The 17,637-nt window shown below is 39.9% G+C and overlaps 1 long non-coding RNA gene across 1 annotated transcript in view; it reads left to right on the top strand.

Moving 5' to 3' along the window:
* LOC104002023 (uncharacterized) overlaps nt 1-17,637 on the top strand; it is a 75,769-nt gene that overhangs the window by 673 nt on the left and 57,459 nt on the right. The window lies entirely within an intron of this gene.

The following is a 17,637-nucleotide window of genomic DNA, read 5'->3' as shown; positions in this document are numbered from 1 at the left end:
AGACAGCTGGGGCACAGAGGGAGGTGGGGGGAAAGTCCCTTGGGTAACTGCCAAACTTCACCCTCATACAATGGGCCCAAGTAAAACAGTGGGCCTTAATAAGCACATTCCTTTCCCTTCAGGTGCACTAAGATAGGGAGGCCAAAAGCAGACTGAGGGATATGCCTGCAGCTGCAGAAAGATGTGTGGGAACAGACACACAACTCTCCCTCCCAGATAAGCACAACAAAGAGACACAGAAGCAGTCCAAGCCTCTGCTAAACTCTCCCACCCTGAATCCTTAAAAACTCTTAATCTGTAAGAGTGTGGCTCTGATCTAACTTGGCTAGCCGCCCCTCTCAGGTTGATTTAAAATAATCCTGTCCCTGTTGACTAAAAAGCCACCCTTCGTGTTTCTCTCCTCTTTCTTTAATTCTTACAGTGTTTATTTTACTAAACCATTCTATTTTATTATTAGTTATTGTTGTTAATGTCTTAGTTTACCTAATTTACTAACTAAACTTTATCATAGATAGGTATGTTTAAGAAAAAACACAGCATATAGAGGGTTTGGTACTGAGTTTTCAGGCATCCACTGGGGGTCTTGGAATGTATCCCCTGTGGATAAATGGGGACTTCTGTATTCTATTTATATATCTGACAATAAATTGACCACACTGTTTGTAACTACTCCACCTTGCTCTATTTTCAGTTTTGTCGTTTCTGTTGCAATGGTCAGAAACACCTATTATGGATGGCTACTAATACCATTCTCTTTCATTATTGACATCTTTCTTAGACTTCTTGGCATCCCTCATTCATATGGTGGACATTGGTGTCCCTCATTCATATGACGTTTTTCCATTTGAATTCTCCAAAGTTTATTTTTAAATTTTTGTCGTGGATACAGTTCATGCTCTATCCAGGTCCTCTTTAACTGCCAGTGCACTCAATTCAACAGCTGCTGTTGATGTTTGCTGCCAATGCCTCACAACTGAGCAAATATTCTCTAAATATTTGTCTGAATAAGGAGCCACCTCCCCTGGGATCCATGACCTGCTTCCTTCCCAGTGCAGCCTGCAGCTAACACTTCTCTGATGGGAGAGGGGCTCTAAAAGGTTGGCCTCCTTGCTTAAGGTGGGGCCAACTCTGTAATATCTTGCAGATTCAGAGATCCTCATGGAGCTAGGCTTTGTCTAAGACCACATACTTGCATAGCTTTTTTCCTGCATTACCTTTTCCTCACTCCCCATCTCCTGACAGCACTCCTTCAATAAATAACTTGAACAAAAATTTACATTTCGGACACTGTTTCTAGGGAACCCAACATAAGGTGATCATTTTGATCTCTCCTTAAAGCTTTCTCTAGGCGATCCCATGCTTCAATAAAAGCTAATATGCTGACTTTCAAACTCTGCACATCATATTGTCTCCAGTGAAGGGTGTCCAGGTTCTTGGCATCTTAAACAAAGAATTGGACAAAACACACACACAAAGCAAGGAAGGAATGAAGAGATTTATTGAAAATGAAAGTACACTCCACAATGTGGGAGCGGGCTCAAGCATAGGGGCTCAAGGGCCCTGTTACAGAATTTTGGGGAGATTAAGTACCCTCCAGAGGATTCCATTGGTTACTTGGGATATGCAGTAAATGTAAATGAGGATGAAGTAAAGTTACAAAGTTAGTTACTTGGCCTACACCCTATGGAGAAGATATTTTCCTGTCATATCTGAAGTGTGAATTGGCCTTATGTTCCCTGCCTGAAGACCCTATTTGCCTGCCTCAATATGTCTTATCTAAATTTCAGACTGAGAAGCACATTTGTCTACTTTTTGAGGATTTTTCAAATTTGGAACTGCCTCCTATCTCTGGACAAGGTTGCATTTTGATTCTTTTAGCTGTATTGATTTAGAAATTTCAGAATCATAAATTATTATCAAATTCAATAGTCTTGTGAATATAACATCCTATGACATATAAAGATTGCAGGCTGGGCGTGGTGGCTCACGCCTGTAATCCCAGCACTTTGGGAGGCAAGGCAGGCAGATTACCTGAGGTCAGGAGTTTGAGACAAGCCTGGCCAACACAGTGAAATCCCGTCTCTACTAAAAATACAAAAATTAGCTGGGCATGGTGGCGCATGCCTGTAATCCCAGCTACTTGGGAGGCTGAGGCAGGAGAATCGCTTGAACCCGGGAGGTGGAGGTTGCTGTGAGTAGAGATCACGCCACTGCACTCCAGCCTGGGCAACAGAGAAAGACTCCATCTCAAAAAAAAAAAAAAAAAAAGAAAAAAAAAAAAGAAAAGATTTCGGACAGATTACATATCTTGCAATATTTAATTGTCTAAAATAATTGATATAAAATAGCAAAACCAAAGTCTATATCAGGCACAAAGACAGGCACTACCATCTTGGCCTTGTAAGATGCCAATCTCAGAGTATGGTCCAAAAGTTAGAGCACCCACCTGGAATTCAACAAATCACATGGAGGGGAACTGGGTAGTGGCCTCTAGGTCTACCGGCTTCCCTCAGTGCTATCACTGCAAGGCTTTGGGGAGATTAGAAAAAAATTTCTTCTTATAAGTATCCATAAATGAGATATTAAACTACACTATAATAAAATAAAGGAAAACTTGATTATGCATAATTAAACAAGAATGTACTATGTGACAACATCCCAGTGATTCGTGATTATCTAATTGTAGTTTTGATTTGCGTTTTCCTAATGATTAGTGATATTGAGCATTTTTTTCATACAGCTGTTGGCCATTAGTATGTCTTCTTTGGAGAAATGTCTCATAAAGTATTTCAACCATTTTTTAATGAGTTTTCTTTTTGGCTGTTGAACTGTTTAAATTCTTTATATATTTTGGAAACTTACCCCTTTTCTGATGTACAGTTTGTTTCTTTTATTTCCTTCTTTTGCCCAATTGCTCTGTCTAGGACTTCCAGTACAACGTTGAATAGCAATGTGGGCATCCTTGTTTTGTTTCTAATCTTAAAGTTTTCAATTTTTCTATGTTCAGTATGGTATTGACTGTGGGTTTGTCAAATATAGCCCTATTGTGTTGAGGTATATTTCTTCTATACCCAGTTTGTTGAGAGTTTTTATCATGAAGTGTTGTTGGGGTTGTTGAATTTTGTCACACACTTTTTCTGCATCTGTTGCAATGATCACATGGTTTTTGCCTTTCTTTCTGTTAAGGTAATATATAACACTTATTGATCTGTGTATGGTGAACCATCCTTGACTCCCTGGGATGAATCCCACTTTATCATATGAATGATCTTTTTAATGTGCTATTAAATATGGTTTGTTAATATCTTGCTGAGAATTTTTGCATTTATGTTTTATCAAGGATATTCACCTGTAGTTTTGTTTCTTTGTTATGTCTTTGTCTGGTTTTGGAATCAGGGTAATGCTATTCTTGTAAAGTGAGTTTGGAATAATTTCCTCCTCTTCAGTTTTCTGAAATAGTTTGAGGAGAATTGCTGAGTTCTTTACAGGTTCCTGAAGAATTTAGCAGTAAAGACATCAGGTCCAGGGCTTTTCTCTGAAGGGTGGCTTTTTATTACTGATTCAATCTCCTTACTTGTTATTAGTCTGTGCATATTTTCTATTTCTTCATAATTTAATTTTGGTAGGCTGTATGTGTCCAGGAATTAACTCATTTCTTCTACGTTATCAAATTTGTTTGTGTATAGTTTTTCATAACAGTATCTTACGATCCTTTGTATTTCTGTCATATCAGTTCTAATGTCTCCTTTTCATCTTTGATTTTATTTCTTTGCACCTTCTTTTTTTTCACCTAGATAAAAATTTATTCTTTTTATCTTTCCAAAAACCAACTCTTTATTTCATTGATCTTTTGAATTTTTAAGTCTCTATTTTGTTTTTGTCTTCTCTGAGCTTCATTATTTATTTCCTTTTACCATTTGGGCTTAGTTTGTTCTTGTTTTTCTAGTTCCTTGAAGTGCATCTTTAGGTTTTTTTACTATAATTTTTTTTATATGTAGGCATTTGTTGGTATAAACTTTCTTTTTACAACTGAATTTGCTGTGTCCTGTAAGTTTTGGTATGTTGTGTTTTCATTTCACTTCTCTAGGAAGTTTTAAATTTCTCTTATAATTCCTGTATTGACCCATTGCTTATTAAGGAGCATGTTGTTCAATTTTAATGTATTTGCAAAGTTTTTGAAATTTATCTTGTTGATTTCCAGATGTATGTGGTTTTACTCAGAAAAGAAGAAATTGTGTTAGTCCATTTTCACACTGCTATAAAAGAACTACTACCTGAGACTGGGTAATTTATGAAGAAAAGAAGTTTAATTGACTCAGTTCCACAGGCTTAATGAGAAGCATGACTGAGAGGCCTCAGGAAACTTATAGTCATGGTGGAAGGTGGAGAGGAAGCAGGGAGCTTCTTCACGTGGTGGCAGCAGAGAATGAGAGAGTGTGAAGGGGGAAGTGCCACACACATTCAAACAACCAGATCTCATGAGAACTCACTGTCATGAGAACAGCAAGGGGGAAGGCCACTTCCATGAGTCAGTCACCTTCCACCAGCCCCCTACCCCGACACATGGGGATTACAATTTGAGATGAGATGTGGGTTGGGACACAGAGACAAATCATATCAGAGATGATCTCTGTCTTCTTAATTTGTTAAGAGTGTTTCGTGACCTAACATATGATCTATATGGGAGGACATTACATGTGAAGTTGAGAAGAATGTGTATTCTGTAGCTGTTGGATGGAATGTTCTGTAAATGTCTATTAGGTCCCTTTGATCTATGGTGCAGTGTAAGTCCAGTCTTTCTTTGTTGATTTTCTGTCTGGATGATCTGTCCATTATTTAAATGGACTGGCATATGCTTCAGCTAGGGAAAAAACAGTTCTGAGGCACTAAGCTGAACCTAATACCTTACATTTGCAGTATAAGAATATTTGCTTTACATATTTGCATGCTCCAGTGTTGGGTGCATATATATTTGCATTTGTTATATCCTCTTATTAAATAAATCCTTATATAATTATGAAATGACTTTGCCTATTTTTACAGTATTTTAGTTAAAATTCATTTTATCTGTTACGGTCACTCCTGCTTAGTTTTGGTTTTCATGTATGACAAATGTCTTTTTTCCATCTCTTCACTTTCACTGTTTGTTTTTAAGAACGAGGTGAGTCTCTTGTAGGCAGCATGTAGTTGGGCATTTAAAAAATTTAGCCACTGTTTTTTTTTTTTTTTTTTTGAGATGGATTCTAGCTCTGTTGCCCAGGCTGGAGTGCAGTGGTGCAATCTCAGCTCACTGCAACCTCCGCCTCCTGGGTTCAAGCGATTCTCTTGCCTCAGCCTCCCAAGTAGCTGGGATTACGGATGCCTGCCACCACGCCCAGCTAATTTTTGTATTTTTAGTAGGGACAGGGTTTCACTGTGTTGGCTAGGCTGGTCTCGACCTCCTGACCTCGTGATCCACCCCCCTCGGCCTCCCAAAGTGCTGGGATTACAAGCATGAGCCACCGTGCCTGGCTCCTCTAATTGGTGAATTTAATTCATTTTCATTTAGAAACATATTGGTAGGTAAAGACTTCTCCAACGTCATTGTTTTCTGGTTGTTTTAAAATCCTTTGTTCTTCCTTGAGCAGTGGTTTGTAGTTCTCCTTGAAGAGGTCCTTCACATCCCTTGTAAGTTGGATTCCTAGGTATTTTATTCTCTTTGAAGCAATTGTGAATGGGAGTTCACTCATGATTTGGCTCTCTGTTTGTCTGTTGTTGGTGTTTAAGAATGCTTGTGATTTTTGTACATTGATTTTGTATCCTGAGACTTTGCTGAAGTTGCTTATCAGCTTAAGGAGATTTTGGGCTGAGACGATGGGGTTTTCTAGATAAACAATCATGTCGTCTGCAAACAGGGACAATTTGACTTCCTCTTTTCCTAATTGAATACCCTTTATTTCCTTCTCCTGCCTAATTGCCCTGGCCAGAACTTCCAACACTATGTTGAATAGGAGCGGTGAGAGAGGGCATCCCTGTCTTGTGCCAGTTTTCAAAGGGAATGCTTCCAGTTTTTGCCCATTCAGTATGATATTGGCTGTGGGTTTGTCATAGATAGCTCTTATTATTTTGAAATACGTCCCATCAATACCTAATTTATTGAGAGTTTTTAGCATGAAGGTTGTTGAATTTTGTCAAAGGCTTTTTCTGCATCTATTGAGATAATCATGTGTTTTTTGTCTTTGGCTCTGTTTATATGCTGGATTACATTTATTGATTTGCGTATATTGAACCAGCCTTGCATCCCAGGGATGAAGCCCACTTGATCATGGTGGATAAGCTTTTTGATGTGCTGCTGGATTCTGTTTGCCAGTATTTTATTGAGGATTTTTGCATCCATGTTCATCAAGGATATTGGTCTAAAATTCTCTTTTTTGGTTGTGTCTCTGCCCGGCTTTGGTATCAGAATGATGCTGGCCTCATAAAATGAGTTAGGGAGGATTCCCTCTTTTTCTATTGATTGGAATAGTTTCAGAAGGAATGGTACCAGTTCCTCCTTGTACCTCTGGTAGAATTCGGCTGTGAATCCATCTGGTCCTGGACTCTTTTTGGTTGGTAAACTATTGATTATTGCCACAATTTCAGCTCCTGTTATTGGTCTATTCAGAGATTCAACTTCTTCCTGGTTTAGTCTTGGGAGAGTGTATGTGTCGAGGAATGTATCCATTTCTTCTAGATTTTCTAGTTTATTTGCATAGAGGTGTTTGTAGTATTCTCTGATGGTAGTTTGTATTTCTGTGGGATCGGTGGTGATATCCCCTTTATCATTTTTTATTGTGTCTATTTGATTCTTCTCTCTTTTTTTCTTTATTAGTCTTGCTAGCGGTCTATCAATTTTGTTGATCCTTTCAAAAAACCAGCTCCTGGATTCATTGATTTTTTGAAGGGTTTTTTGTGTCTCTATTTCCTTCAGTTCTGCTATGATTTTAGTTATTTCTTGCCTTCTGCTAGCTTTTGAATGTGTTTGCTCTTGCTTTTCTAGTTCTTTTAATTGTGATGTTAGGGTGTCAATTTTGGATCTTTCCTGCTTTCTCTTGTGGGCATTTAGTGCTATAAATTTCCCTCTACACACTGCTTTGAATGCGTCCCAGAGATTCTGGTATGTTGTGTCTTTGTTCTCGTTGGTTTCAAAGAACATCTTTATTTCTGCCTTCATTTCGTTATGTACCCAGTAGTCATTCAGGAGCAGGTTGTTCAGTTTCCATGTAGTTGAGCGGTTTTGAGTGAGATTCTTAATCCTGAGTTCTAGTTTGATTGCACTGTGGTCTGCGAGATAGTTTGTTATAATTTCTGTTCTTTTACATTTGCTGAGGAGAGCTTTACTTCCAAGTATGTGGTCAATTTTGGAATAGGTGTGGTGTGGTGCTGAAAAAAATGTATATTCTGTTGATATGGGGTGGAGAGTTCTGTAGATGTCTATTAGGTCCGCTTGGTGCAGAGCTGAGTTCAATTCCTGGGTATCCTTGTTGACTTTCTGTCTCGTTGATCTGTCTAATGTTGACAGTGGGGTGTTAAAGTCTCCCATTATTAATGTGTGGGAGTCTAAGTCTCTTTGTAGGTCACTCAGGACTTGCTTTATGAATCTGGGTGCTCCTGTATTGGGTGCATATATATTTAGGATAGTTAGCTCCTCTTGTTGAATTGATCCCTTTACCATTATGTAATGGCCTTCTTTGTCTCTTTTGATCTTTGTTGGTTTAAAGAGGATACAAACAAATGGAAGAACATTCCATGCTCATGGGTAGGAAGAATCAATATCGTGAAAATGGCCATACTGCCCAAGGTAATTTACAGATTCAGTGCCATCCCCATCAAGCTACCAATGACTTTCTTCACAGAATTAGAAAAAACTACTTCAAAGTTCATATGGAACCAAAAAAGAGCCTGCATCGCCAAGTCAATCCTAAGCCAAAAGAACAAAGCTGGAGGCATCACACTACGTGACTTCAAACTATACTACAAGGCTACAGTAACCAAAACAGCATGGTACTGGTACCAAAACAGAGACATAGATCAATGGAACAGAACAGAGCCCTCAGAAATAATGCCACTTACCTACAACTATCTGATCTTTGAAAAACTTGAGAAAAACAAGCAATGTGGAAAGGATTCCCTATTTAATAAATGGTGCTGGGAAAACTGGCTAGCCATATGTAGAAAGCTGAAACTGGATCCCTTCCTTACACCTTATACAAAAATCAATTCAAGATGGATTAAAGATTTAAACGTTAGACCTAAAACCATAAAAACCCTAGAAGAAAACCTAGGCATTACCATTCAGGACATAGGCGTGGGCAAGGACTTCATGTCCAAAACACCAAAAGCAATGGCAACAAAAGCCAAAATTGACAAATGGGATCTAATTAAACTAAAGAGCTTCTGCACAGCAAAAGAAACTACCATCAGAGTGAACAGGCAACCTACAACATGGGAGAAAATTTTCGCAACCTACTCATCTGACAAAGGGCTAATATCCAGAATCTACAATGAACTCAAACAAATTTACAAGAAAAAAACAAACAACCCCATCAAAAAGTGGGCGAAGGACATGAACAGACACTTCTCAAAAGAAGACATTTATGCAGCCAAAAAACACATGAAAAAATGCTCATCATCACTGGCCATCAGAGAAATGCAAATCAAAACCACTATGAGATATCATCTCACACCAGTTAGAATGGCAATCATTAAAAAGTCAGGAAACAACAGGTGCTGGAGAGGATGTGGAGAAATAGGAACACTTTTACACTGTTGGTGGGACTGTAAACTAGTTCAACCATTGTGGAAGTCAGTGTGGCGATTCCTCAGGAATCTAGAGCTAGAAATACCATTTGACCCAGCCATCCCATTACTGGGTATATACCCAAATGACTATAAATCATGCTGCTATAAAGACACATGCACACGTATGTTTATTGTGGCATTATTCACAATAGCAAAGACTTGGAACCAACCCAAATGTCCAACAATGATAGACTGGATTAAAAAAATGTGGCACATATACACCATGGAATACTATGCAGCCATAAAAAATGATGAGTTCATGTCCTTTGTAGGGACATGGATGAAACTGGAAACCATCATTCTCAGTAAACTATCGCAAGAACAAAAAACCAAACACCGCATAGTCTCACTCATAGGTGGGAATTGAACAATGAGATCACATGGACACAGGAAGGGGAATATCACACTCTGGGGACTGTGGTGGGGAGGGGGGAGGGGGAAGGGATAGCATTGGGAGATATACCTAATGCTAGATGATGAGTTAGTGGGTGCAGCGCACCAGCATGGCACATGTATACATATGTAACTAACCTGCACAATGTGCACATGTACCCTAAAACTTAAAGTATAATAAAAAAAAATTTTTTTTTATTAATAAAATGAAAGAAACAAGAAAAAAAAATCCTTTGTTCTTTTCTCTCTCTCATTGTTTACCTCTGGTTTATAGGTTTTCTGTGATGCTACACTTTGTTTTCTTTCTCTTTCTGATTTGTGCATCAGTTATAATTTTTTTATTTGTAGTTACCATGGACTAACATAGTCTTGTAATTATAATAGGCTATTTTACACTGATAACAACTTGACTTTGGTTGCATGAAAATACTTTAGAATTTTTTCCTCTGCCCCACAGTTTATATTTTTGTTGCCCTAAAATTTTTAAATTTACATTTTTAGCTGCTGGCTATTTTTTTTAATATTGTGTCTTTAGCCTTTCATACTAGTAAATTGGAAGATTTATAAAGCATCATTACAGTACTGTAGTATTCTGAGTTTGAATATGAATTTTCCTCTACTGGTGAGTTTTATACCTTCACATGTTTTCATGATAGTAATTATTGTTGTTTTGCTTACAGTTGTAGAACTCCCTTAAGCATTTCATTCTTTCTGTTTTTCTGTCTCTCTTTTTGAGACAGGATCTCACTGTGCCACCCAGGAGTGTACAGTGGAGTGCAGTGGTGTGTGATCATGGCTTATTGTAGGCTTGACCTCCTGGACTCAGGCAATCCTTCCACCTCTGCCTAATGAGTAGCTGAAACTGCAGCCATATGCCACCATGCCCAGGTTATTATTATTATTGTTTGTAGATACAGGGTCTCACTCTGTTTTCCAAGCTGGTCTTGAACTCCTGGTTTTCAGCAATCCTTCCACCTTGGCCTCCCAAAGTCCTGGAATTATAAGCATGAGCCACAATGCCTGGCCCCTTAATCATTTCTTATAAGGCCAGTCTAGTGGTGATGAATTCCTTCAGCTTTTGCTTATCTGTGAAGGCCTTTATTTTCTTCTTATTTTGGAAAGATGGTTTTGCTGAATATGGTATTATTAGTTGACGATTATGTCTTTCAGCACTTTGAATATATCATCCCATTCTCTCCTGGCTTGTAAGTCTTCTGCTGAGAAATGTTCTGATAGTCTAATGACAATTCCCTTATATGTAACTTAACACTTTTGTCTTGCAGCATTTCGAATTCTCTATTTTTGAAAGTTTAATTATTATGTGCCTTGGAAAGGGTTGAGTCTAACTGAGGACTTTTGGGTTTCTGAGATCTAGATATTCATATCTATTACAAGATTAGGAAGTTTTAAGCTATTATTTTATTAAATAAGTTTTCTGTGCCTTTTTTTCATCTCTTTTCCCCTGGAACTCCTATAATGTGAACATATGTTTGTAAATGGTGTTCCCAAAGTCCCATAAGCTTTCTTTATTCTTTTTTATTCTTATTTCTGTTTTCCCTCTGACTGGGTTATTTCAAAAGAGCTGTTTTCAAGTTCAGAAATTCTTTTTTTCTGCTTGATCTAGTCTGTTGTTGAAGGTCTTAATTGTATTACTGTATTTTTAATTTACTTTTTGAATTCCTCAGCTCTAATATTTTTGTTTTCTTTTTTCTTTCTATTGAATTTCTCATTCATATCATGAATTGCTTTTCTGATTTCATTGAATTGTTTGTCAGTATTCTCTTGTGTCTTGCTAAGTTTCATGAAGATAATTATTTTGAATTTCTTTTCAGGCATTTTGTAAATATCCTTTGTGGGGGTTTTACTACTCATGAATTATTGTGTTCTTTTGGGGGCGTCCTGTTTCCTGGAGTTTTTTGTTTGTTTGTTTCTCACATCTACTGATATCTACACATCTAGTGGAACAGGTTGCTTTTTCCAATTTTATGGAATGGTTTTGTAGGGGGAACATTTTTTTTTTTTTTTCCGGAGAGGATCCTGGGTGTCAGTTGGGTATGGTGCCTTGGCTTTGTGTCTGTGTGGACTCAGTAGTGTGGTCTCTGTGTAGTTTCTTCAACAATATTTCTCATCAGCCGATATTTGTGTTTGCCTTGGTGCCTTAGCTGTGGGAGTTTGTGACAGCCAGGGTGCATTTTTGCTGGGGGAAGGGCTGCCAAGCTGGTTGCAGGGCCAGACATATGCAGGCATGGTTGGTCGGCCAGCAGTGTGGCAGTCTCTCCCAGAGCTGGATTACCAGCAGACTGGCTGTCAGTGTGGGCACAGATGTGTCAGGCCATTGTTAGTGATGGACCCTCTGGCAAAGCAGGGCTCTGCTGAAGTGGCTGTTAAGCTGTCCACAGGCTCTCACATGTACTGTACACTGCCTGGCTGCCTGACGGGGGCACATGTCGGAGCAGTAACCTGGCTGGTAGTTTGGTGGTGTCCCTGTTGTTTAAGTCTGCTTATTTCCCAGAGGAGCTGGTTGCCATATGGTTTCAAACACTTGGGTTTTAATCATTTTGTCCAGCCTATACTGCTAGTACCCAGGGTCATAGTGTTTCAGGCATGCATGTGAACATGAAAGAATGATGTTGGGACCTAGGCAATGGATAAAGGCAGTGTGTTCTGGCCCCCAGGGCAGAACACATTCTAGCAGTTGGTCTGGTGTTAAGACGGTGCTATGTAGTACAGTTTACATCACAAGAGTGGGGGATTCACAATGTGGGTTCCTATTCCAGAGCAATGCAGCTGTGCCAACTTCTAGCAACTCTCCAAAGTGAGTTTGGGTCCTGTGAGGGCTAGGGGATTCTTCTATAGAAAGGACCACCGGCATCTGTGATGATAATGGGACTCCTGGTTCAACTTTTCTTTTTCCTGTAAGAAGAAATCCCTCCATCTCTGAGCTTATCCTGGTGGGGGAGACATTGTAAAGTGGCAGGGTAGCTTGCACCTCTCTCTATGGTGGTATCCTAATTGTCTGTGGTCCACAGGGTTTTTACCACTCCTTGGTGTTCTCTAGGGTACTTGATTAGTCACTCCACTCAAAATAGTTGGTTTTTTTTTTTTTATTGTTTTGGTCCCTTTTTGTTGAGGTGGGGAGAGCCAGGTAACTCTAGTTGGCATTTCACTGATGTCACTCCATGACTTTTCTATTCCAGTTTTTGCCAGCTACAGAAATCAGTCTTCATCTAAGTCTTCCCTTTCAGTTCCTAAGTGTATCAGCTAAGATTCTTTCTGTTGCACAAGACAGAATACTAACTAACTGATTTTAAAAATATGGGGGATTTATTGTCTTATATAACTTGAAAATCCAGAGGATAGTTTCATTTTAAGTGTGGCCTGGTTATAGGCTCAAACAATGTGATCAAGATTTTATTCTCCTCTTTATTTCTTATCTTTTTCCCTGTTGGTTTCATTCTTAGTCTTCAGGGGTGGGAGAAGAAAGTTGTCACATAGAAGTTTTAAACCTACATTTTCCTGGGTTACAATCCCATAGAAGTGAAAGTGTCTTTTTCTGAGTATTCTGATCAAATCTTGGCCTTCATTCTGATTGGAACAACCTGGGTACATGTCTAACCTTGAACTAAAGAACTAGTAGGGCATGGGTTTCTGCCCCTTTTTGAGGTTGGATCACCACTGGAACCAGATAGATTGAGAATCAGTTGGGTGTCGTTTTCTAAAGAAATTCAGGGTGTGGTACCCTAAATAACGCCAGTAAAAGCTTGGTAGGAAATATACCAAATGTGCATTGAACTAAGCATATCCTAAATGAGTCTGAGTGATTCTCAGTGTCCTCAATGCGATCAGTCTACACTAGATGAGTCTTGCTGCCTTGAATCCAAGTATTCAGCTTGTTCAGCATAAGTACCTGTGTGACCACTGAACCATTCTGACCCTAATCCGTTATGGAAATACATTCAGAATTTGCCTGTTTTTTTTTTTTTTTTTTTTAAAGTTAGGTAGATTACCTGTCAGGTTTTCCAGGCTTTGAGTAAAGATGTTGGTTGTGGGCATCTGCCTTTCCATACTTATCTTACCTGCTATATAGCATCTGTGCATTTTTACAACCATTTCTTTTTGCTAACTACTTTATTGATTATTCAATGTACCCATTTACAGTGCCTCAAGCATGATAGTCTAAGATGGTAAAAGCAGAATAGAAAGTAGATGAATCTCTAGTTTCATTTTCCTCATTGATGATAAGAATAACTCACACTGAGGGCTTGCTAAATAGTAAGCAGGTTTATTAACAATTTAGATATATTAACTTATCCTCATACAAAGCTGTGAGGTAGATACTATTCTTCTTATTATTTTACTTGTAAATAATTTGAAGCGGAGAGATATTAGATAATTTTCTCAGGGTCACAAGAATACAATGATGTGAACAGTGAATTCTTACCCAGGTAGTTTGATTTCAAGATCTGCTTTCCTAACAACTACACAATGCTGCCTCTGACGGACACTCAATATATTTATTCTTGATCATTTCCTCACCTTGCCAGATGGCGCTCTGACTATACTGTTAATGGGCTTTCATTATTCAGATGAGTCATAGTGGCACAGCTTTCTCATGCCAGATATTTTTGCGGAGCTGCTGAAACTTTTCATGTACCTTCTAGGTACAGAAACAAACTTGGAGTCTTTAGCATATCCTGTGTTCCAGAGCTTGGAATTGAACAGCCAGCTCCCGTGTAGAAACGTATCTAGCCTATTGGCTCTTTTGCACTTCTTTCTCACATTAAACTTCCCATTGCTTCAGCTGTTCTACCAGCACTTGAGGGAGGCAGAGTCATATAATGGGACAGGGAATCACTTGGGACTCAGGTCTCGGTTGCAGTTCTAACCTGGTAGTTAAGATATGTGTGAATTTTGGTATATTCACCTTCTCTGTGCTTCAATTTTTTCTTATGTAATGTGCTGAGAAAATAGATTTATGAAACAGAAAACTTGATTCAGTATTGGCTAAAAAGAAAAGAAACCAGATTTCACAAATAATGCTAATGAATAAGGTTTAGGAGGAAATAATTTTGGAAATACAAATAATGTGCTGATGAGATAATGATAGAGACAGGAGGCAGGGAAATTCTGGGCACAATAGGGCTGGTCCCGGACAAGGGCCCCACCCTTAAGCCAAAAAGCCTGATACTGCGGCCCAAAGTGAGAAGGTACATCCCTGTTTTCCTGCTTGAATGTTGTCTTTTCTGATACCACCCATAGCCCACTCTGCCCCCATCATGTGCCTATAAAAATCCCAGAACTCAGCCAGGAGAGAGGAGAAGCAGCTGGATGACAGAAACTATGGTTGGACATTGGAGAGAAGCAGTTTGACTTCAGAGGGGCAGCTTGACAGTGCAGCTTCAGAGATGAGTCTGGTGCAGCTTCAGAGAGGAGTCCAGGGATGGCCAGACTCCAGAGGAAGATTACCTTCCTGCTCTGTTCTTCCCATTGAGAGCCACTCTCATCAGCAATAAAATCCCGTGTTTACCATCTTCAGTTTATTCATGCGACCTCATTCCTCCTGGACACTGCACAAGAACTTGGGTGCCACAAGTGCAGGTGCAAAAGGCTGTCACACTAACCCTCCACCGAGCTGTTAACACTTAAGCTGTCTGTGGACAGTAAAGCGAAAGAGTCACTGTAACACTCCTTCTAGGGCTTCAGGGGTCGTGAGCAACCCACTAGATGCTGCTGCAGGGCACACACGGAGTTTTGCCCCTGCCAGAGCCCAAAAGTGCTTGCCCTCACTCCTGCACCTGCTCACCTGTGCTCCCCATCCCACAAGGGGTGGAACAAGGGGTGGAAAAATAATTATATTCTGTGATCACAGGTAGTTTCAGAAAAAATCTCAATCCTTGCTTTTCTTCTCCTGTCACACCACCATAACAATAAGCATCAACACAGAAGAAGACTTTTGTGACCAAATATGTGGTTTTTTCCCCACCACCAAGCTAGTAACTAATTCTACAACAGACACTAACTGGGTGTCCTCCAAGTCAGTTTCAACACTATCTACATGGAAATAGTGTCAGATCCCACAGGTTGAGGGCTCAGTCCCCAGGACTGCCCTTTAGACATCAGTCACAAGTCTAGGCCTCTGGCCTCTGGAACTTCTTTTTCTTTTAGAGGCGGAGTCTCACTCTGCCACCCAGGCTGGAGTGTAGTGGCATGATCATGGCTCACTGCAACCTCCACCTCCTGGGTTCAACAATTCTCCTGCCTCAGCCTCCCGAGTAGCTGGGACTACAGGTGTATGCTGCCACACCCGGTTAATTTTTTGTTGAGATGAGGTTTCACCATGTTGCCCATGCTGGTCTCGAACTCCTGAGCTCAGGAAATCCACCTGCCTTGGCCTCCCAAAGTGCTAGGATTACAGGTGTGAGCCACCACGCCTGGCCTGCAACTTCTGATTGATGGTCTTCAATTTGGGGTTTCCATGACCCTCTCTTTGGTTTCAATTAATTTGCTGGATTGGCTCACAAAAATCAGGGAACACTTAGGTTTATCATTTATTGTCAAGGATATTACAAAGGATACAGATGAAGAGACTCATAGGATGAAGTATGTGAAAAGGGGCACAGAGCTTCCATGTCCTCCCTGGGCCTACCCTCCTCCAGAAACCTCCATATGTTCACCTATCCAGAGGCTCTTTGAACTGTGTCCTCTTGGGTTTTTATAGAGACTTCACTAAGTAGGCCTAAATAATTAAACCATTGGCCATTGCTGATCAACTTGACCTTCAGTCCTTACCTTTCTCAGGAGTCTGGGGGTTGGGGCTGAAAGTCCCAACACTTTAATTATGCCTTTGTCTCAGGTGATCATCCCCACCCTGAAGCTATCAGACAACATTAGCATGCAAGAAGATAGCACTTTGGAAATTCCAAGGATTTTTAAAGTTGTATACCAGGAAACATGGATGCAGACCAAACAAGTATTTCAAATATCACAGGGGTACACAATCAAAGATGATTACTCCCGTAAGAGCAGACATGTGGGGAAAAGGCCATACTTAACTTTAAATATATATGGACTCCATCTCTTAATATAACCCTGAGAAGGAATGCAGATGCTTCCTTTTTAAGAAGACAAGACAAATTCTTCTTAAGACATTTAAAATTCCCTGTTTAATTTTTCTGGAACTTAACCTTCATAGGCAAGCACTGGGAAGCCTTATATTTTCATTTAATTTATCAAATAGATTTGGTTTAGGAGACGACATTTCTTCCTTTGAGCTGTAAATGAACTTACCAGCCTTGGGTAAGCAGAATGGGCTCCAACCTGAGTTTCCCTGAGGGCCTTCAGCGAGCAATAGCAATAACAACATAAAGTACTTCCAGTGGATTCAAATCCAAACATGATAGAAGCTTTGTTTCTTTGACAATAGTAATAATTAAAAGTGCCTTCCTCAGGGGATGTATTGAGCATATAACGCTCAGCAAACACAGTGTCATTAATGTCAGGCCTCTGAGCCCAAGCTAAGCCATCATATCCCCTGTGACCTGCACGTATACATCCAGATGGCCTGAAGCAACTGTAGGTCCACCAAAGAAGTGAAAATAGCCAGTTCCTGCCTTAACTGATGACATTCCACCACTGTGATTTGTTCCTGCCCCACCCTAACTGTCAATTGACTTTGTGACAATACACCCTCCAGGCCCTTGTGATAATGTGATAATGTACTTTGTGATATTCCCCTGCCCTTGTGAATGTACTTTACATGATACACCCTCCCCACCCTTGAGAAGGTACTTTGTAATATCCTCCCCCAGCCCTTAAGAAGGTACTTTGTAATATTCTGCCCCGCCCTTAAGAAGGTACTTTGTAATATTCTCCCTGCCCTTGGGAATATACTTTGTAAGATCCAGCCCCTGCCCACGAAAAAATTGCTCCTAACTCCACCACCTATCCCATACCTATAAAAACTAACGATAATCCCACCACCCTTTGCTGACTTTCTTTTCAGACTCAGCCTGCCTGCAGACAGGTGATTAAAAAGCTTTATTGCTCACACAAAGCCTATTTGGTGGTCTCTTCACATGGATGCGCATGACAGTTAAATATAATGAATCTCAAGTTTCTCTTCAAAGAATCAGTATGTCAGTATGTTCAGCTCTCTTATTCTTTGATTCCCCATTTTAAAGTTTAACTTCCTGGTTCTCTTACCTCCCTTGCTTCCAGTTTCAGTAAACAACTTTCCTGCCAGTCCTAATCAGTAGTTCACATCTGTTCCCTGGTTACCTGCTCTGTCCTGACTCATCCCGGTCACCTGCTTTCACCTAAGTCACCCCGGTCACCTGCCCTGTCCTGACTCATCCCAGTCACCTGCTTTGACCCAAGTCATTCCTGGTCACCTGCTCTAACCTAAGTCACCTCTAGTTACCTGTT

This window comes from Pan troglodytes, chromosome 15 (assembly GCF_028858775.2).
Source record: "Pan troglodytes isolate AG18354 chromosome 15, NHGRI_mPanTro3-v2.0_pri, whole genome shotgun sequence".
Classification (NCBI taxonomy): Eukaryota; Metazoa; Chordata; class Mammalia; order Primates; family Hominidae; genus Pan; species Pan troglodytes.
The sequence above is the reverse complement of the archived record's forward strand: the minus strand, read 5'-3'. Positions and strand labels throughout refer to the sequence as shown.